At 45.2% G+C, this 21,558-nt stretch overlaps 1 protein-coding gene across 1 annotated transcript in view; it reads right to left on the bottom strand.

Moving 5' to 3' along the window:
- SLC38A1 (solute carrier family 38 member 1) overlaps nucleotides 1-21,240 on the bottom strand; it is a 76,051-nt gene extending 54,811 nt beyond the window's left edge. The window contains exons 1-2 of the mRNA XM_079775111.1: nucleotides 20,540-21,240; nucleotides 20,179-20,388 (exon numbers count right to left, since the gene is read on the bottom strand). The gene's annotated coding sequence lies outside the window, so the exon portion shown is untranslated. The remainder of the gene's footprint in view (nucleotides 1-20,178; nucleotides 20,389-20,539) is intronic.
- Nucleotides 21,241-21,558: the final 318 nt, after the last annotated feature.

A 21,558-nucleotide genomic window follows, 5' to 3' on the forward strand; every position in this document is an offset into this window, starting at 1 on the left:
CATAATTACTCTCTCTCGACATTTATATTAGGTAACAAATCACAATTTACTCAGCACAGACATTTCTGATCCTTCACTACATTATGTCAGTTTGCTTATTAGTACATGTTATTCATACGACCAATGTAAAATACATAAACTTATTCTCTGCTCTTCATGGTGTTAGGTAGCAAAGGAGAGGATATGCAAACTTGTCTGGCTTTACATGGCTTACAGCCTATTTAAACAAGCAACACCATCCCACATAAAGTGACAATATTCCATAAAACGTTTGCATGGTAGAACCAAATTATATGGCAGAACAAAGAGTAAGTCCAGAAGGATTTCAGAGACAGACAGAGATACATATGTACATGCAGGAAGGAACAACGGAAGGAGGGGTGGTGGAAGGAGGGAGGCAGGAAAGGAAGGAAAGTAAATGGGGCCTTGAGAAATCAGGTGAGGTTTTACAGTGTTAGGACCTGCACAATGTCTAAAAATAGGTAGGATTTAGACTGGGGGATAGGAAAGGCATTTCTTTTCTTTTTCTTTTTTTAAATATATTTTTATTGATTTCAGAAAGGAAGGGAGAGGGAGAGAGAGAGAGATAGAAACATCAATGATGAGAGAGAATCATTGATTGGCTGCTTCCTGCATGTCCTCTATTGGGGACCAAGCCTGCAGCCTGGGTATGTGCCCTTGACTGGAATCAAACCTGGGACCCGTTAGTCCACAGGCCAATGCTCTGTCCACTGAGCCAAACCAGCTAGGGCGGAAAGGCATTTCTTATACAGTACTGGGAACAGCATAGGCAAAGACACAGAGACCAAATGTGCACAGAACAGCCTTGTGAGACCATTCAGATGAGCCCAGCTAGAGTAAGGAGAGCAAGGTACTGTACATTTTCCTTGAAGAATAGGAGGTTTATAGTTTACTAGAGGCCCGGTGCATGAAATTCGTGCACGGGGGGGCGGGGTGTCCCTCAGCCCAGCCTGCACCCTCTCCAATCTGGGACCCCTCGAGGGATGTCCATCTAAACGGGCAGTCAGATATCCCTCTCACAATCCAGGACTGCTGGCTCCCAACTGCTCGGCTGCCTGCCTTCCTGATTGCCCCTAACCGCTTCTGCCTGCCAGCCTGATCACCCCCTAACCATACCCCTGCCAGCCTGATTGATGCCTAACTGCTTCCCTGCCAGCCTGTTTGCCCCTAACTGCCCTCCCCTGCAGGCCTGGTCATTCCTAACTGCCCTCCCCTGCAGGCCTGGTCCCCCCCCCCCCAACTGCACTCCCCTGCAGGCCTGGTCCCCCCCCCCAACTGCTCTCCCCTGCAGGCCTGGGTCCCCCCAACTGCCCTTCCCTGCAGGCCTGGTCACCTCCAACTTCCCTCCTCTGCTGGCCTGGTCACCCCTAACTGCCCTCCCCTGCAGGCTTGATCACCCCCAACTGCCCTCCCTTGCAGGCCTGGTCCCTCCCAACTGCCCTCCCCTGCTGGCCTGATTGCCCACAACTGCCCTCCCTTGCAGGCCTGGTCCCTCCCAACTCCCCTCCCCTGCTGGCCATCTTGTGTCCACATGGGGGCAGGACCTTTGACCACATGGGGGCAGCCATCTTGTGTGTTGGAGTGATGGTCAATCTGCATATTACTCTTTTATTAGATAGGATAGAGGCCTGGTGCATGGGTGGGGGCCAGCTGGTTTACCCTGAAGGGTGTCCCGGATCAGGGTGGGGGTTCCCTTGGAGCGTGGGGTGGCCTGGGCGAGGGGCCTGTGGTGGTTTGCAGGCTGGCCACGCCCCCCAGTGACCCAAGTGAAGGCCCTGGTATCTGGGATTTATTTATCTTCTACAATTGAAATTTTGTAGCCTGGAGCAGAGCCAAGCCTTTGCTCGTTCCGTGGCAGCATCCATTTCTGTTGGGATTTATTTATCTTCTATAATTGAAACTTTGTAGCCTTAAGTGTAGGCCAAGGCAGGCCAGGGCTGCAGAAGCTTGGCTTCCTTCATCGCCGGGGGCAACCCTAGCCTCCTGCTCTCTCCAGCTCCATGGCTGCCACCATTTTTGTTGGGATTTATTTATCTTCTATAATTGAAACTTTGTAGCCTGGAGTGGAGGCCTGGGCCGGCCAGGGTGTGTGGATAGCTTGGCTTCCTCCATTGCCGGGGAAACCCAAGCCTCCCTCCTGCTCTCTCCGTGGCCGCAGCCATCTTGGTTGGGTTAATTTGCATACTTGCTCCTGATTGGCTGGTGGGCATGGCTTGTGGATATAACAGAGTGATTATTAATTTGCATATTACTCTTTTATTAGATAGGATAGGAGCTGATTTAAAGATTCTACAGGGAAAACCAAACCGAAGAATGTAGTGTAACTTAAACATTGTTCAAAATTACTTTTGGGGATAAATAAGCTGAAATACAATTTCAATTGCTCATATACTTTGTGGTAGATTGGTCCGCTCAAATATTTGTTCCCACTTTGTTGTAGTCCAGTACTACAGAGGATGGAGAATTGAAAACTATATTTCCCGCGTCCCTTTGCAGCTTGGGTTTTAGATCTGATTTAGATTCCACCAATCAGAGAGCAAGGTGCTGGGGACAAGGCATATATTTGGCTGGTCCAATTCCATCAGGTGAAGCAGACAGCACTGGAGCCAACAATTGTGTCTATGGATTCCTGATAATCAGATTGGCTCAAGTGATGTGTTCCTGGAACATGCAGTTGAGACAATGAGGAACCAGCTTCCTGGTTTCCCAGCTTCCTGATGGAGGCACAAGTAGCAGTTTCCTTAGCAGGTCAGTTGAACGATGGCATTCTGGTCATTATTCCAAGAGGCTTGACCTAGACCTGCTGTATCATTTCTTCTAACAGTTTTACAGGCACTTAATTCCCTGTGTTAAATCCCTTTTGTTTAACACACATAGAAAGATGCCTGTTAAACTAAACCCTGACTAATGTTCATAATTTTATTTTTCTTCCCTTTAAAATTTTTTATTATGGGGACTTTTAAACATATGTAAATGTGAACAGAATAGAATAATGAACCCCCATATACCAACTTCAACTATTATCAATTCAAGCCAGTCTGGTTGAAATTTTACCCCCACCATCACATAGAATTATTTTAAAGCAGATTCCAGATATCCTATCTCTGTAACTATTTCAGCACATATTTCTAAAAGGGAAAAACTATTTTTTCAAACAATATTGCCATATCACTATCACACCTAAAAAAATGACAAGAATTCTTTAATATCCCTAAGTATCCAGTCACATTCACTTAATTTTTAAATTATTATGAATCAGTTTGTATGTTCTTTATTCTGAAGAACCAATAAAATCACACCGCTCCGAGCTCAACTTCTGAGAAGCAATCCTGACAGTGGTTCTAAGGCCCACGGGGGTCCCGTTCTTCCTGCCATCTCTCCCAGTAACTGACTGAGCCTCCTTACCCACGTGGGGTCTTTGAATCAACAGGCTCTTAGATGGTAATGGTATGGATCTAAGAGCTGCTTTTCTGTATTTTGGAAAACCTCAAACAGGCTAAACAGGTTAACTAAAATGTCAGGTATGCTTGCTTTTGTAGATTGCATTAATTTGATGTGATAATCCTAGATTCTAACTGGCAATTTTATATATCTTCAAGGAATAAAAATGGAAAATGAATTAATACATTAACACTATAGTCAAGACTCATTAAACAGTATAGTTAAGACCTGGATGTTGCACTACATATCAATTATACTTCAATTAAAATAAAAGCTTAAAGTGGATACTCAAAATCTTTGAAAACTTGAGCTCCTTAGGAGGTAGGGAATAATAAAAATGGCCTTTGGTGGTGAACAGGCTGGGAGCCAGTCAGCAATCTAAGAGGAAAAGGTATTTTCTCTATCCTCACTCAAACCTCACAACGTAACCAGTGCTAGTGATCTCAGGTGTGCTAGGACCCTGTATCGCCATTTCATCTCTGCTGGCTTCCCCCACTTCTGTCAGTCACTCTCAGCTCTGTATATGGAAAGTAACCATGTCTAGAACCATGAACTACCACCTGCCCCTCCTCTCTTTACAGCCAACAGTCTGAACAACTTGCTCCTGGCCTCATCATTCCCCTGAATCCACGCCCGAATGGCAAACTCTGGCTCTGCCATTTAGGAGCTGTGTGACCCTGGGCAAGTAGGTTAAAGCCTCTTCGCCTCAGTTTCCTCTTCTGTAAAATGGAGATAAAGTAATACCCACCTCATACAGTCGTTATAATGATTCCACAATTGGGTCCATGTGCAGCACTTACAGCAGTGCCTGGCCTGGTTCTTGTAAGCTATGGTGACTATAGTGGCTACTCTCATTTTATTTTATTTATTTTATTTTATTTATTTTATTGCTTAAAGTATTACAAATACTAGTACATATGTCTCCTTTTTTTCCCCCCATTGACCTTCTCCCAGTCTCCCCTACCCCCCCGGGATATGCCGTCACCCCCCCTCTCCCCACCCAGTGTCTTGTGTCCATTGGTTATGCTTATATGCATGCATACAAGTCCTTCGGTTGATCTCTTACCTCTCTCCTCCCCAAAACTCCCCAGCCTTCCCGCTGTAATTTGACAGTCTGTTCGATACCTCTCTGCGTCTGTATCTATCTTTTTATTCATCAGGTTATAATGTTCTTTATTATCCATAGATGAGTGAGATCATGTGGTATTTTTCTTTCACTGCCTGGCTTATTAAACTTAGCATAATGCTCTCCAGTTCCATGTATGCTGCTGCAAATGGTAAGAATTCCTTCTTTTTTATAGCAGTGTAGTATTCCATTGTGTAGATGTACCATCGTTTTCAAATCCACTCATCTGCTGATGGGCATTTAGGCTGTTTCCAAATCTTAGCTACTGTAAATTGCGCTGCTATGAACATAGGGATGCATATATCCTTTCTGATTGGTGTTTTTGTTTTCTTGGGATATATTCCTAGAAGTGGTATTACTAGGTCAAATGGCAATTCCATTATTAAATTTTTGAGGAAACACCATACTGTTTTCCACAATGGCTGCACCAGTCTGCATTCCCACCAGCAGTGCATGAGGGTTACTTTTTCTCTGCATCCTCTCCAGCACTGTCATTTGTTGATGATAGCCATTCTGACAGGTGTGAGCTGGTACCTCATTATTGTTTTGATTTGCATCTCTTGGATGATTAGTGACTTTGAGCATGTTTTCATGTGTCTCTTGGCTTTCTGAATGTCCTCTTTTGAAAAGTGTCTATTTAGGTCCTTTGCCCATTTTTTTTATTGGATTGTTTATCTTCCTTTTGTTAAGTTGTATGAGTTCCCTGTAAATGATGGAGATTAAACCCTTATTGGAGATAACATTGGCAAATATGTTCTCCCATGCAGTGGGATTTCTTGTTGTTTTCTTTTGCTGTGCAGAAGCTTTTTATTTTGATATAGTCCCATTTGTTTATTTTCTCCTTAGTCTCTCTTGCCCTAGGATCTGTGTCTGTAAAGATAATGCTACAACATATGTCTGCAATTTTGCTGCCTATGGAGTCTTGTAGGATTTTTATTGTTTCCCATCTTACATTCAAGTCCTTTAGCCATTTTGAGTTTGTTTTTGTGCATGGTGTAAGTTGGTGATCTAGTTTCACTTTTTTACATGTAACTGACCAAATTTCCCAGCACCATTTTGGCTCCATTGTATGCTCTTGCCTCCTTTGTCAAATATTAATTGAGTATAATTGCTTGGGTCGATTTCTGGGTCCTCTATTCTGTTCCATTGGTCTATATGTCTGTTCTTGTGCCAGTACCAGGCAGTTTTGAGAACTGTGGCTTGGTAATATAATTTGATGTCTGGTATTGTGATCCCTCCAACTTTGTTCTTCTTTCTCAGGATAGCTGTGGCTACTCGGATTCTTTTTAATTATTCCAGATGAATTTTTGGAGAGTTTGTTCTAGATCTTTGAAATATGCCATTGGTATTTTAGTAGGTATTGCATTGAATCTATAGATTGCTTTAGGTAGTATGGACATTTTAATGATGTTGATTCTACCAATCCATGAACATGGTATGTTCTTCCATTTGTTTATGTCTTCCTCTATCTCTTTTTTAAATGTCCTGTAGTTTTCCAAGTACAGGTCTTTTACATCCTTAGTTAAGTTTATTCCTATGTATCTTAACTTTTTGGTGCAATGATAAATGAGATTGTTTTTCTCTTTCTGTGAGTTCATTATTGGTGTATAAAAAGGCCATAGATTTCTGGGTGTTAATATTGTATCCTGTGACATTGCCAAATTCATTTATTAGGTCTAGTCATTTTTTGATGGAGTCTTTGGGGTTTTCTATGTATCGTATCATGTCATCTGCAAATAAGGACAGTTTTACTTCTTCTTTTCCGATTTGGATGCCTTTATTTCTTCTTCTTGTCTGATCACTATGGCTAGTACTTCTAGTACTATGTCGAACAGGAGTGGTGAAAGTGGGCATCCTTGTCTTGTTCCTGTTCTTAGGGGAAATGGGTTCCGTTTTTGCCCATTGAGTATGATGTTGGCTGTAGGTTTGTCATATAGGGCTTTTATTATGTTGAGGTATGATCCCTCTATTCCCACTTTGCTGAGAGTTTTTATCAAGAAAGGGTGTTGGATTTTGTCAAAAGCTTTTTCTGCATCAATTGATATGATTATGTGAGTTTTGTCTCTCAGTTTATGTGATGTATCACATTTATTGATTTGTGGATATGGTACCATCCTTGCATATCTGGAATAAATCCCACTTGGTCACGAATCTGATTTGCTAGAATTTTGTTGAGGATTTTAGCATCTATGTTCATTAAGGATATTAGCCTGTAGTTCTCTTTTTTTGTGTGTTGTCTTTATCTGGTTTTGGTATTATGGTGATGCTGGCTTCATAGAAAGAGCTTGGAAGTGTGCCTTCCTCTTGAATTTTTTGGAATAGTCCGAGGAGGATAGGTTTTAGTTCTTCTTTGAATGCTTGGTAGAACTCCCCTGTAAAGCCGTCCGGGACCAGGGCTTTTGTTTGCTGGAAGATTTTTGATTGTTGTTTCAATTTCTTCGGTAGTTATCAGCCTATTCATGTTTTTTTATTCTTCTTGGTTGAGTTTTGGGAGCTTGTATTTTTTTAAGAATATGTCCATTTCATCTAGGTTTTCCATTTTGTTGGAATAGAGTTTTTTCATAATCATTTGTATTTCTGTGGGATCGGTTGTTATTTCACCTCTTTCATTTCTGATTTTGTTGATTTGGGTCCTCTCTCTTTGCTTCTTGGTGAGCCTGGCTAGAGGTTCATCAATCTTGTTTATCCTTTCAAAGAGCCAGCTCTTGGTTTTGTTGATCTTTTGTATTGTTTCTTTTGGTCTCTATGTCGTTTATCTCCACTCTGATCTTTATTATTTCCTTCCTTCTGCTTACGCTGGGCTTTTCTTGTTGCTCTCTTTCTAACTCTTTGAGTTATAGGGTTAGGTAATTTATTACAATTTTTTCTTGTTTTTTGAGGTAGGCTTGTATAGCTATGAACTTACCTCTCAAGACTGCTTTCACTGTGTCCCATAGATTTTGGATTGTTGTGTTTTCATTGTCATTTGTTGCCATGATATTTTTTTTATTTTTTCTTTGATCTCTCTGATAACCCAGTCATTGTTTAATATCATGCTATTTAGCCTCCAGGGGTTTGATTTTTTTCAATTGTTTTTATTGTTGTTAATTTCTAGTTTTATGCCATTGTGATCTGAGAAGATGCTTGATATGATTTTTATCTTCTTGAATTTGAAGAGACTTTGCCTGTGACCCAATATATGGTCTATCTTTGAAAATGACCCATGTGCACTTGAGAAGAATGTATATTCTGTGGCTTTGGGGTGAAATGTTCTGAAGATGTCAACTAATTCCATCTGATCTAGTGAGTCAAGAAGAAGAAATAAAGGCATCCAAATTGGAAAAGAAGAAGTAAAACTGTCCTTATTTGCAGATGACATGATACTATACATAGAAAACCCCAAAGACTCCATCAAAAAATGACTAGACCTAATAAATGAATTTGGCAATGTAGCAGGATACAAAATTAACACCCAGAAATCTATGGCCTTTTTATACACCAATAATGAACTCACAGAAAGAGAAATGAAAAAAGCAATCCCATTTACCATTGCACCAAAAAGTTAAGATACCTAGGAATAAACTTAACTAAGGATGTAAAAGACCTGTACTTGGAAAACTACAGGACATTTAAAAAAGAGATAGAGGAAGACATAAACAAATGGAAGAACATACCATGTTCATGGATTGGTAGAATCAACATCATTAAAATGTCCATACTACCTAAAGCAATCTATAGATTCAATGCAATACCTACTAAAATACCAATGGCATATTTCAAAGATCTAGAACAAACTCTCCAAAAATTCATCTGGAATAATTAAAAAGAATCCGAGTAGCCACAGCTATCCTGAGAAAGAAGAACAAAGTTGGAGGGATCACAATACCAGACATCAAACTATATTACCAAGCCAAGGTTCTCAAAACTGCCTGGTACTGGCACAAGAACAGACATATAGACCAATGGAACAGAACAGAGGACCCAGAAATTGACCCAAGCCATTATACTCAATTAATATTTGACAAAGGAGGCAAGAGTATACAATGGAGTCAAGACAGTCTCTTTAATAAATGGTGCTGAGATATTTGGTCAGTTACATGTAAAAAAATGAAACTAGATCACCAACTTACACCATGCACAAAAACAAACTCAAAATGGCTAAAGGACTTGAATGTAAGATGGGAAACAATAAAAATCCTACAAGACTCCAAAGGCAGCAAAATTGCAGACATATGTTGTAGCAATATCTTTACAGACACAGATCATAGGGCAAGAGAGACTAAGGAGAAAATAAACAAATGGGACTACATTGAAATAAAAAGCTCCTGCACAGCAAAAGAAACCATCAGCAAAACAACAAGAAAGCCCACTGCATGGGAGAACATATTTGCCAATGTTATCTCTGATTAGGGTTTAATCTCCAACATTTATAGGGAACTCAATCAACTTAACAAAGGGAAGGTAAACAACTCAATAAAAAAAATGGGCAAAGGACCTAAATAGACACTTTTCAAAAGAGGACATTCAGAAAGCCAAGAGACACATGAAAATATGCTCAAAGTCACTAATCATCCAAGAGATGCAAATCAAAACAATAATGAGGTACCAGCTCACACCTGTCAAAATGGCTATCATCAACAAATCAACAAATGACAGTGCTGGAGAGGATGCAGAGAAAAAGTAACCCTTCTTCACTACTGGTGGGAATGCAGACTGGTGCAGCCATTGTGGAAAACAGTATGGCGTTTCCTCAAAAATTTAAAAATGGAACTGCCATTTGACCCAGTAATACCACTTCTAGGAATATATCCCAAGAAAACAGAAACACCAATCAGAAAGGATATATGCACCCCTATGTTCATAGCAGCACAATTTACAATAGCTGGGATTTGGAAACAGCCTAAATGCCCATCAGCAGATGAGTGGATTTGAAAACTATGGTACATATACACAGTACCCATTTATGATAAAATCTCTCAGCAAAGTGGGAATAGAGGGAACATAATCCTATATAATAAAAACCTAATATGCTAAGTGTCCTGTTGTCTGCTCAGCTGTTCAACCAATCAAAGTGTAATATGCTAATGATATGCTTAGGTCACTCAACCACTCGCTATGATGTACACTGACTACAAGGGGACAGACAACCGACCATACAACCAGTTGCTATGATGTGCACTGACCACCAGGGGGCAGACGCTCCCACCAGTAGGTTAGCTTGCTTCTGGGGTCTGGCCGATCAGGACTGAGTGAGATGATCCCTCCCTGGCCCCAGCCCCGATCATGCACCGGTGGGGTCCCTCGGCCTGGCCTGCACCCTCTCGCAGTCTGGGACCCCTCAGGGGATGTCAGAGAGCTGGTTTTGGCCCAATCCCACAGGCCAGGCCGAGGGACCCCACTGGTGCACGAATTTGTGCACTGGGCCTCTAGTTCAACATAATAAAAGCCATATATGAAAAAACCACATCCAACACCATACTCAATGGGCAAAAATGAAAAGTGTGTCCCTTAAGATTAGGAACAAGACAGAGATGTCCAATTTCACCACTCTTATTCAACAAAGTACTAGAAGTCCTAGCCACAGCAATCAGACAAGAAGAAGAAATGAAAGGCAACCAAATTGAAAAGGAAGAAGTAAAACTGTCATTATTTGCAGATGACATGATATTATATTGAGAGAACACTAAAGATTCCACCAAAAAACTACTAGAACTGATAAATTCAGTAAAGTAGTAGGACACAAAATAAATATCCAGAAATCAGTTGCATTTTTATACATACACCAATAAGGGAACTAACTTTAAGAAACTATATGAACTATTAAAAAGGGAAACTTAGAAATTAATCCCACTTAAAACTGCATCAAAAAATAAAATACCTTAGAATAAGTTTAACCAAGGATGTAAAAGACCTGTACTTGGAAAATTATAAGACACTGAAGAAATAAATGAAATAGATACAACTACATGGAAGCATATACCATGTTCATGGATAGGAAGAATTGATATCATTAAAATGTCCATACTACCCAAAACAATCTATAGATTCAACCCAATTTCTATCAAGATATCAATGATGTATTTAACAGAACTAGAACAAATATTCCAAAAACTTATATGGAACCACAAAAGATCCTGAAAAGCTACAACAATCTTGAGAAAGAAGAGCAAAGTTGGAGTAATCATGCAAATGATATTGAACTATACTACCAGGCCATAATAATCAAAACAGCATGGTACTGTCATAAAAACATACACATGGATCAATGGAACAGATTAGACAGCCCAGAAATAAACTCATATATTTATGGTCATAAATATTCAACAAAGAAGGCAAGAATATACAATGGGGTGAAGATAGTCTATTAAATAAATGGTATTGAAAAATTGTGTTGGACAGATAGGTGCAAAAAAAAAAAAAAAAGAAACTAGACCACCTTCTTATACAGCACACAAGATTAAACTCAAAAAGGATTAAAGAATTAAATGTAAGACCTGAAACCATAAAAATCCTAGAAGAAAACATAGGCAGTAAAATCTTGGATATTTCTTATAGCAATGTTTTTTCTGATATGTTTCCTTGGGCAAAGGAAACAAAATAAAAAAATAAACAAATGGGACTACATCAAACTAAAAAGCTTTTACACAGCAAGGAAACCAACCATCAACAACATGAAAAGACAACCCACTGAACGGGAGACCATATCTGCTGTTATATCTGGTAAGGGGTTAATACTCAAAATTTATAAAGAACTTATACAACTCAACACAAAAAACAAACAATCCAATTGGGCCTAAACTGGCAATCGGACATCCCTCTCCCCATCCAGGACCGCTGGCTCCTAACTGCTCACCTGCCTGCTGGCCTGATTGCCCCTAACTGCCCTCCCCTGCAGGCCTGGTCGCCCCTAGCCGCCACTACCTTGGCCCCCGCCACTGTGGCTTTGTGCGGAAGGACATCCAGATGGATGTCCGGAAGATGACCGCTCTAATTAGCATATTACCCTTTTATTAGTATAGATTATACTACATAAGCTTTAAGGTAGAATTGCATTAGTAGAAATTAAGAGACATTTCATTAAAAATGTATATTGGTTTGATATGATTCAAATCCACTTGTTTATGACAAAAATCAAGTCTTTAAGAATAGGATTGCTTGCCCTAGCTGGTTTGGCTCAGTGGCTAGAGCTTCAGCCTGAGGACTGAAGGGTCCCAGGTTCGATTCTAGTCAAGGGCACATGCCTGGGTTGCGGGCTCGATCCCTAGTAGGGCGTGTGCAGGAGGCAGCTGATCAATGATTCTCTCTCATCATTGATGTTTCTATCTCTCTCCCTCTCCTTTCCTCTCTGGAATCAATAAAGATATATTTAAAAAAGAAGAAGAAGAAGATTGCTTTGCTATCAAAGCCAAGTAAGGTGGTGTCATTCGTTGTCCCTGATGAAGTCTGAGCAGCTCAGTTGCTAAGTGACTTCGCTGGGTTCTTATCAAATAAACTCCGTGGAGAAGCAACTACGCCCACCATGCATTTAGGCTATAAAGACCGAAAGTTGGGGAGGACAGAGTGCTTCTGGGGTAGGAGACGGTGAGGATCAGCGGCTGGGAGGCAGGGAAGACGAGGGAATGCCCAGTGCCTGGAAGCACCAGAGGGTCTGGGATATGCAAATCTGCTGGGGGCGGGGTCAGGCCCTGTGCTCCAAGAGGTCAGGTCCGGAGGGAGGGCAGGGGTGCGGTTCTCAGGATCCCCTTCCTGTGAGGCTCCTCCTCCTCCCCTTGACCCCCTAACCTGTCCACTTGGATGAAGGGGGTGGGAAGCAGGTACACAATGCCTGGGCTGGACGCCCCTCAGTCCCAGATCTCTCCAGGGTGGGGGGGGGGGGTGTTTGTATTGGTTTATTTGATTCTTCTTACACGTTGAAGGGGGTGGCAGGGGAGTGTCTGCCAGACATGGTTTCCTTCTGCTTGCTCGCCAGAGCTGCCCCGCCTGATGCCTTTTCCCTTCCTTCCCCGATGCCCCGAGCTAACGCGCATGAGATCGTCAGGGATGAAACTGGGGCCCCGGTTGTATTGCCTGGAGATTGCACTCCACAGGAACCTGCCTGGTCCAGGGAGGGTTGGGGTCATTCATTGCCGAAAAGGCTCGATGCAAACCAAGCCATCGCTTGCCGCCGCTTAGATAGGTGCTGGCTGAGCTGTTTGCGGAGGGTTTATCATCTCTTCTGGCTGTTTCCTTGGAAATCACAAACTCAAGATAGCAGAGCTGGGGCCTCACGCTTCTCAGCGCCTGCTCTCCTCAGTCAGCTGCTGAATTTACTTGAAGGATGCAGAATAATTTTTAAAGGATACTAAAGTGTGTACAATTAGTTCAAAGCACTATGCAATTGTTTCCTATTAATTTGTACGAATGAGGGTCCTGAGTGTTTGAGGATGTCAGCTCTCACAGAGCATAGTGATTTTAACTATTGAATTTAACCAAAATCTCTAGTGACTCTTTCGGCTGGGCAGCCTCCAGGCCTGGTGGCACCACGGGACTGCGCGCGCCTCTGCTGGTGGCCACTTCTGCTGGGGCCTGCTCCCAGGCTGGGTGACCTTCAGGCCAGGTGGCGCGGTGTACCTGCTTGCACCTCCGCCCATGGCCACTTCCGCTGGGAGCTGCTCTCAGATCGGGTGGCTTCCAGGCTGGGCGGCATGATGTGCCTGCTCATGCCCCCCGGCCAGGCAGCCTCCAGGCTGGGCGGCGCCGTGGGTCCACGCGGGCCCCACCAGTGGCCACTTCCGCTGGGGGCCGCTCCTGACCGGTCATGACTGCTAAGGTATCTGGGCTAATTAGCATATCCCTCTATTATTATATAGGACTAGAGGCCTGGTGCACGAAATTCGTGCACGGGGGGGGGGGTGGTGTCCCTCAGCCTGGCCTGCACCCTCTCCAACCCAGGACCCCTCAGGGGATGTCCGACTGCGAACTGGCCGGCAGGGGACGGCAGTTGGGGGTGAGATCAGGCCAGCAGGGGAGGTCAGTTGGGGGCGACCAGGCCAGCGGGGGAGGGCAGTTGGGGGCAAACTGGCCTACAGGGGAGGTCAGTTGGGGGCATTAGGCAGGCAGGCAGGTGAGGGCAGTTGGGGGTATTAGGCAGACAGGCAGGTGAGTGGTTAGGAGCCAGTGGTCCTGGATTGCGAGAGGGATGTCTGACTGCTGGTTTAGGCCCCATCCCTGCAGGCCTGGTCACTCCCAACTGCCCTCCCCTGCTGGCCTGATTGCCCCTAACCCCCTGCCAGCCTGATCTCGCCCATAACTGCTCTCCCCTGCCGGCCTGATTGCCCCTAACTGCCTCTGCCTCTCCCCACACCACCATGGCTTTGTGTGGAAGGAAGTCGGACGTCCGGAAGATGGCCGGTCAACCCGGTCTAATTAGCATATTACCCTTTTATTAGTATAGATATCAACAAACAACAAGTGTTGGCAAGGATGTGGAGAAAAGGGAACCCTCTCCAGGTGCACTTTTGGTGGGAATAAAAACTGATGCAGCCACTGTGGAAAACAGTATGAAGTTATCTCAAAAATTAAAAATGCAACTGCCTTATGACCCAGTGATTCCACTTCTGGGAATATGTCCAAAGAAACCCAAAACATTAATTCAAAAGAATGAACCCCTATGCTCATTGCAGCATTGTTTAAAATAGTCAAGATCTGGAAGCAGTCCAGGTGCCCATCAGTAGATGAGTGGATAAAAAAGCTGTGGTACCTTTATACAATGGAATACTACTCCACAGTAAAAAAAAGGAAATCTTACCTTTTGTGACAACACGTATGAATCTGGTGGGTATTATGCTAAGTTAATTAAGCCAGTCGGAGAAAAACAAATAACATATAATCTCACTTATATGTGGAATCTAATGAACAAAAATAAACAAAATAGAAACAGATATAGAAAATAGACTGACAGCTGTTAGAAGAGAGGGGGGTTGTAGGGGTGGGTGAAAAATTAAGCAAAATAAAACAAAACAACAAACCTCACAGACAGACAAAAGTATGGTGTTTACTAGAGGTCAGGGGGGTGGGGCAGGTGGAAGAGGGTAAAGGGGGATAAACTGTGACAGAAGAAGTCTAGACTTTGGGTGGTGAACACACAATACAATGTACAGATGATGTATTATAAAATTGTACACTTAAAACCTATATAATTTGATTAACCAATGTCACTCCAATAAATTCAATAAAAATTAAAAAGTAAAAATAAAAAGAGAAAGATTTAAAATAATAATAGTGATAAGCTCCCTTCCAACACACACCAGTTTCTGACTTAATTGACCTAGGATCGCATCCAAGCACGGATATTTCAAATGCTCTCCAGAGGATTCTAATGTGCATTAAGACCTATAGATTTAGACTCAGGGTTAAAAACAAATGCAGCCAGGACCCAGGTAGGCAGAATAAATGAGCAAAGCAGATCGGGCATAAGCAACTAGAGAACAAGTATCTTCTCTATTTTAGTAAGAAAAAGCCAGATATATTTTTTTCTTTTTTTAGGACATGCAAGAGATCCAGATTTTAAATGAAATTCTGATATTTAAATGTTGACAACTAATTCCACACAATTTTAAAAGACACGGTAGGTCACACAAAACACACCCACAGGCTTCATTTGGTTCTATAGCCACCAGTTTATAACCTTAACAAAACCAGTTCAATAAAGCAAACACAGCTTCTTCCCTGTACTCTGTCCCATCTCTCTCCCACTCAGAGCCCCCCCTCCCCCCTCTCCTTCTCCCCCCTCCCCCCCCATACCTTGGGCCCTAGGGCCTAGGCTATCCCTTTCCTTTTGCTTTCCATTGTCTCGTTCTTTCCCAATCTTCTTTGTCACTCCTAAGAGATGGAAACTGAGACCCCACACATTAAATCTTTATGCCGCTGTGGCTGTATCACTCACTGGACAGGCTTCTATACCTGGGGAAATTCAGGTTATAAATTGTAACCTGAGGCTGTGGCTCCATGATGTCAATAACTGGTTGGTTTAGTTGAGTCAAGGGAAAAGTCATCATGATTTCACATTACTAAGATTTTATCAAATAACATATGGAGGTCTTCATGTAATTTCTGATTCTGTTTTGTCTGCTTTTAATTCCAAACCACTGCATATTAGAATTACATGGTGTTTGTTGAGTTTGCGTGTGTTTGTTTTTTAATTCTCATGTCTTGGCTCTATCCCAGGCCAACTAAATCTGAATCTCTGGAAATGGAGTCTGGGCATTCAAAGCTTTAAAAAGACCCCAGGTAAGACCAATGTGAAGGCAGAGTTGAAAGTCACTAATCTAAACCCATCTTCTAAACATTAGCAGTGTGTTTAACCTCAGATGATTATAGTTCCTTTAACTTGCTCAAGGATTTTCTAGATTCGTTCTCATTGTGTCTTCACAATTCTGTGGGTTAGGCAGCTCAGATACTATTATTAGCCTTAGACAGATGATAAATGAGGCATAAAAATGTAAAATGAATTGCCCAAGTGTACCCAGTTAATTATTGGCAAAGACACACTGTAACTTCACTTGAGGCAGAGTCCCTTGATTGCAACCCCCGTGCCTGCAGTTTCCCCAAACCATGGGGCATTCGTAATCACTAAATTCCTAACACATAGGTGGTCCCTAGAAAACCAATTAAAATAAAGTGTTTAAATTTCAAAAGTAAGTATAACAATGACTCAGTTTAGGGTCAGTGCTTCAAGGTGTGTTTTTTTGAGATCTATGATGTGATTTTGAATGTGCTTACTTCCACACACATACTTTCCCCACCCCCACACCACCCTTCACAGATGCATCTTCTCCCAGAGACTGAGAAGATTCAGGTAGTTTCCCTCAGATATTATTTTCTGAAAAGCATTTTGAAATTATTAGAGAGTCATAGAATATCAGAGGTAAGTTGACTGATCAACTTTCCCCACTCCCTATGATAAGTGAGAAACCCAAATTTCCTTTTAATTCAATATATATGGAATGCTAACACCATGCCAAGCACTTCACATCCATTATCTTAATTAAATCTTCAGGATACCTCAATAAGATGGGTAGCACTACTGCCACCATCATCGTTATGATCATTATTTCCATTAAACAAACAAACAAACAAACAAACAAACAAACAAACAAAAAATACCCCTGAGGTCTAGAGATGCTAAACAACTTACCCAACGTCCCTAGGCTAGTAAGTTAAGACCTGGATCAGTCATCCCTTGGTATCCTAGGAGGACTGGTTTCAGAACCCCTGTGGATACTAAAATCCATGGAAGCTCAAGTCCCTTATGTAAAATGTCATAGTTTCTGTATATCACCTACACACATCTTCCCATATACTTGAAATCACCTTTAGATTACTTATAATACCTATAAGTGATATGTAAATAATTGTTATACTGTGTTGTTTAAAACAGACACAACCATGGTAGGCTTAACTACGTGGTACACGTCAGCAACAACATAACATTTTTAAAAAGTATTTTTTATCTGTGGTTGGTTGAATCCAGGGATACAGAATGCCGGATACCAAGGGCCGACTGTATTTACATCTTACTCAAAGCCTGTGGCCTTATCCCCCACCTTCCATCACCTGGAGTGACAACAGTGCACATGGTAGAAGGTAAACAAATCTTTATGGAAATGCTAAAAGGTGATCAGTGAACACATTCAAAGAGATAGAAAATTGGCACTGGGCTAGGCCTTCACAAATATATAGAATTTCAGTAGGCATTCCAGTCTGGAATCAACACTGATATCGAGGCAGAAAAGTGACAGGGAGGGTACAAGGTGAACTGGGGCAAAGAGATAGAGAGAGGTGAGGAGTCAGATTGTGGAGGGTCCTGAGTGCCTGGCTAAGGATTTTATACTTTAATTGTGGGCAATGGGAACCCACTGGAGATTTTAGAAGCAAGGTCATTAAAAAGTGCAAACTGAGCCTGGCTGGTGTGGCTCAGTGGTTGAGCATGGACCTATGAACCAGGAGGTCACGGTTGGATTCCTGGTCAGGGTACATGCTCGAGTTGTGGGCTCGATCCCCAGTGTGGGGAGTGCAGGAAGCAGTCAATCAATGATTCTCTCTCATCATTGATATTTCTATCTCTCCCTTCCTCTCTAAAATCAATAAATATATATATATATATAAAGTTACCTGTAAAAAGTGCAAATTGTTTTAGAAATACAGATCTCCTGGAAGTGTCGAGATTGAATTAAGAGAGCTTGATATGGAGAAGACCAACTAGAAAGCTGTTATATCTCATCAATTAGCCCCTTTTTAACCACGTGTTGTGCTTCCATCTTCCTCCCCGGAGGAAGGATTTCCTGGTTTCTTCAGGGCACCTCCATGTCTTGTTTCATGATTCTTGTATCCCAACACCCTACTTGAATCGCCATGTCTAGGTCAGGTGACAGAGAACTTGAACTTGGACACTGGGACTGGGGATGAGAAAACAGGTTTGAGGGGCATTTGCAAGGGCCTGGCAGCTGCTCAGAAGTGAGGAGAGGGTAAGAGAGAATGAGAGAAGCAGACTAGAAAAAGATTAATGTTTCAACCCAGGAGAAGGAGAACCAATAATGAGATGTAGAAAAAGAAGGGGCGGTCAACACTGGCATAAAGAGGTGAATGAGATGAAGATTGGCCAAGATCTCAATCCAACGGGCATTTTATTAAGCAGCTACTCTGCTAGTCATTAGAGGAACAATGATGAGTAAGATTGGTTTTGGCCTCAAGTACCATCCAGAGTGAGGAAAAGACAGGACTAGCAATAGACTAAGATGCCTGGCCTCTGAGTCAAAGGACAAATGTCACCCTCTCACACAGGCACTCCTAGAGGGTCATCTACCACAAGCACCCTCCCCTACCACATGACCCTGTTTTACTTCTCCAGTGCACTTACAAATATCTGAAAGTAGTTTATACACGCATATATTGCCCGTCTCCTCCCTGCCCCCCAGAATAGAAGCCTCACAGGAACTGTGTCTTGTTAGTTGCTGCCAGCCACAAAACAAGCCCCCCTCACCCTCAAGTATTTATTGAATATGCGGTGTGTGTTTTTAAAGGGAATAAACCTCATCAAGGTTAAGACCTCCAGCCAAACTAGGTGGGTTTCCAGATGCCTAAGGGACATACTGAGAACTGAAGTGACTGAAGAGCAAAGCCATTTGAGGTTGGGGTTGAACCAAAATCCAGGGGGCCCACAAGGGACCGACTGTTTCACATAGATTTCAAGGGTCTCAACCCGGCGTGAGATGTTTGGTAACAATGAGGGCAGCCAGCCACCTAGCTCAGGTTTTCTTTCCGTTGTCTTTCTGACGTCAGAACAAGCACGAGTTACTGCACAATTTCTTCCATCAAGGTGACAAATTACAGCCTTGCTGGGCCCCCGTAGTCTGCAAACCGTAGATTTAGTCTCTCCTCCCCCTTATATTAAAAAAAAAAATTTTTTTTTTAACCCACCGCAGAGATGTCAAATCCGTAGGTACGATAAAAACTGGGTCTGTGCCGCAGAGCGAGACACAAAGGACTCGCAATTGTAGCACCACCCTCCCCAGCTCAAGGCAGCCTGTAAAAGGCACCAGAAACGCCCGGACGCGGTTACCGCGAAATTCCTTTTGCCGCCATATGCACTTCCACCTTCTCTGACTACAGTTCTGCCCAAACCCGAGGGCGGGAGATTCCGCAGGGGGGCAGCGCCCAGGCATCCCCGGATGGTGTGGGGTCCCAGTGGGTGCTGAGGAGCCCGACACTCTGCTAGAAGGATGAGGGGGGTGGGGGGGGGGATGAGGGCGGGACGCACGCTAGGGCTGTGGAGCGCTTTCCTCCCGGCACCGCGGCCAGTTTAAAGGCCTTTTGTGGCAACATTTTTAGGGACGGGGCCCGGAGGTGGAGTGGAAGCGAGACAGTCCGAACCCAGGCCACGCGCAAGCGGTGGCCTTTTGTTCGTCAGCTCCAGCGACCCTGGCTCCCAGATCAGCACTTTTCTCCTTCCTCCCTCCTTGATCTTGGAAAGAACCTCTTCAGGGAAGGAAAGGACAGTGATCGCTGCTAGCATCCTGTAGTGATCTCCCCCGGCATCCTCCGGCTCCCCTCCGTTACGGAGACCCACCCGCAGAGCTGGAGCGAGGGGCGGCAAATGTGATCCGAGGCCGCCCGCACGCACACCCTCCGGACCTCACACACTCTCCGCTGGGCCCCACGGACACAGGAAATTGCCCAAATGCCCAGGATGCGGTCGCGCCCTCACCTCGGCTGCGCTCTCCCTCCAGACCCGAGAGGTCCCTGACCCTCGTGTAACTTAACCAGGTCGGGTGCCATGTGCTCCCGCCGTGAACACGGAACCAAAAAAGTAAGCCGCCGCCACGGGAAGGGGAAATCAGGGACCTCTGAGCCTCCTCCCGCTGCCACGTGCATTGGGAAGAACAGGGGACCTGGACTTTTTTTCCCTTCCCCAAAGCAAAAAACCAAATGCATCCGGCAAAGCCGCGCACCCCTGCCTCCCAGGCCCGCGCGGAGGACTTCTCGGTTACCGCCTCCTCCCCGCACAGCGCCCACATCCCTCTCCTCCCGCTGCCGCGCCCTGGGCTCTCTCGAGCCAGGAAAAATCACCCTACCTTGGGCCATAAAGGGGAAAGTGTCCCAGGGGGAGAAGTCAAGGCGTCCTCCCTGCCGGGTTTTATCCCCGGCGGTGTGATGTCCTTTGTGCCAAGGTCTCGCTGCCTCCGCCGGGGAAATGTGGCCTCTGTCTGCGAGGGCTGGGCGGGGAGCCCTGGCGTGGTGCGGCCGGTTTCCGAGGAAGGTGAAGGGCGGCGGTTCCCGGCGACCTTCAGACAGCAGCGAGGCTGCCTCAGCCCGCGCTCCCCTAGCTCTCCTCCTCCTTTAGGGGCGGATTGCATCAGAGCCTCCCCCTCCTCCCCCCCCCCCCCCCCCAACACACACACACACACACACACTGCCCGCCAGCCTCGCACTTACTGCGACACGCTCGGGAGCTGAGGGTCTCGAATCGTCGTCATTCTCCTACGGGGAGCCGCGTCGCCCGCGCTCGTCCATGGCTGGTGAAGGGGTTTAACATGGAAAGTTAAGCCATTCCTCCTGGTCCAGCGCGCCGTGGCCTCCCCTTCCGCGCGCCCGCTCTTTCACCAAAGCTGAGCACCCGTGAGCAGTGCCCGTCACATGGTGTCTCTGTCGGCGGCCGAGCCTGCGGCCTCCCTCTCGCCGCTCGCTGAGGACGCGGCGGACGCGGCTGGCGGAGACTGAACATCGGGAAAGGGGCGAGGGAGGGGTGGCGGGGTACGCCTATGCCCGGCGCATCGACGGTAGCCGCGGGAGCAGAGGCTGCGCGCAGCCTGGACACCTGCCCCACGCCCCCCTGGAGTCCGGCAGCCAGTCCAGAGCCGGGCTGTGGCGGTGGCTGGAGACTGGGAACCCTTGGGTATGGAAGTGGGGAGGCCAGGTGGGCGCGGGAGGAGGAGAGGAGGGCGCACTTTGGGGTACGCCAGAGTCCAGCCCCGGGGCCGGAGGGAGGGGAGTTGCATTGTGGGAAGGGCGCAGCGCGGAGGGTAGCCGCGGGAGTGGCTGGTCCTCGCGCAGAGCCCGGAGCTGCGGACGGCGCTGGGGCGGTGTGATGGCTCCGGGGACCGCACCGAGACCGCCTAGGTGGGCGTGAAGGGGGCCGAAGTGGCCGGGCAGCGGGGCACCTTGGGAAAGCCTTTGTCTCTAACCCGCAGTGGGAGGGGCCTCCCCTCTTCCGGGACCTGCAGCGTGGACCTCGGCACCCCACGGAGATCTGTGCTCCGAAGCGTCGCTTTGGGGACTGGGTGTGACTTAGACCGAGAGGATTTGCGGAGCTGGCAGCGCGCACCTGCCTGGGCGCGGAGGGGCGCGCGGGTCCCCAGCCTGGCTACCCGCGTGACTCTGCCCCGCGCGCTGGGCACGCTGGAGGGACCTGGGCAGGGGCGCTTCACACCCGTGGAGCGGTGCGAGCGAGGGAG

Source organism: Cnephaeus nilssonii (assembly GCF_951640355.1).
Source record: "Cnephaeus nilssonii genome assembly, chromosome: 6".
NCBI lineage: Eukaryota > Metazoa > Chordata > Mammalia > Chiroptera > Vespertilionidae > Cnephaeus > Cnephaeus nilssonii.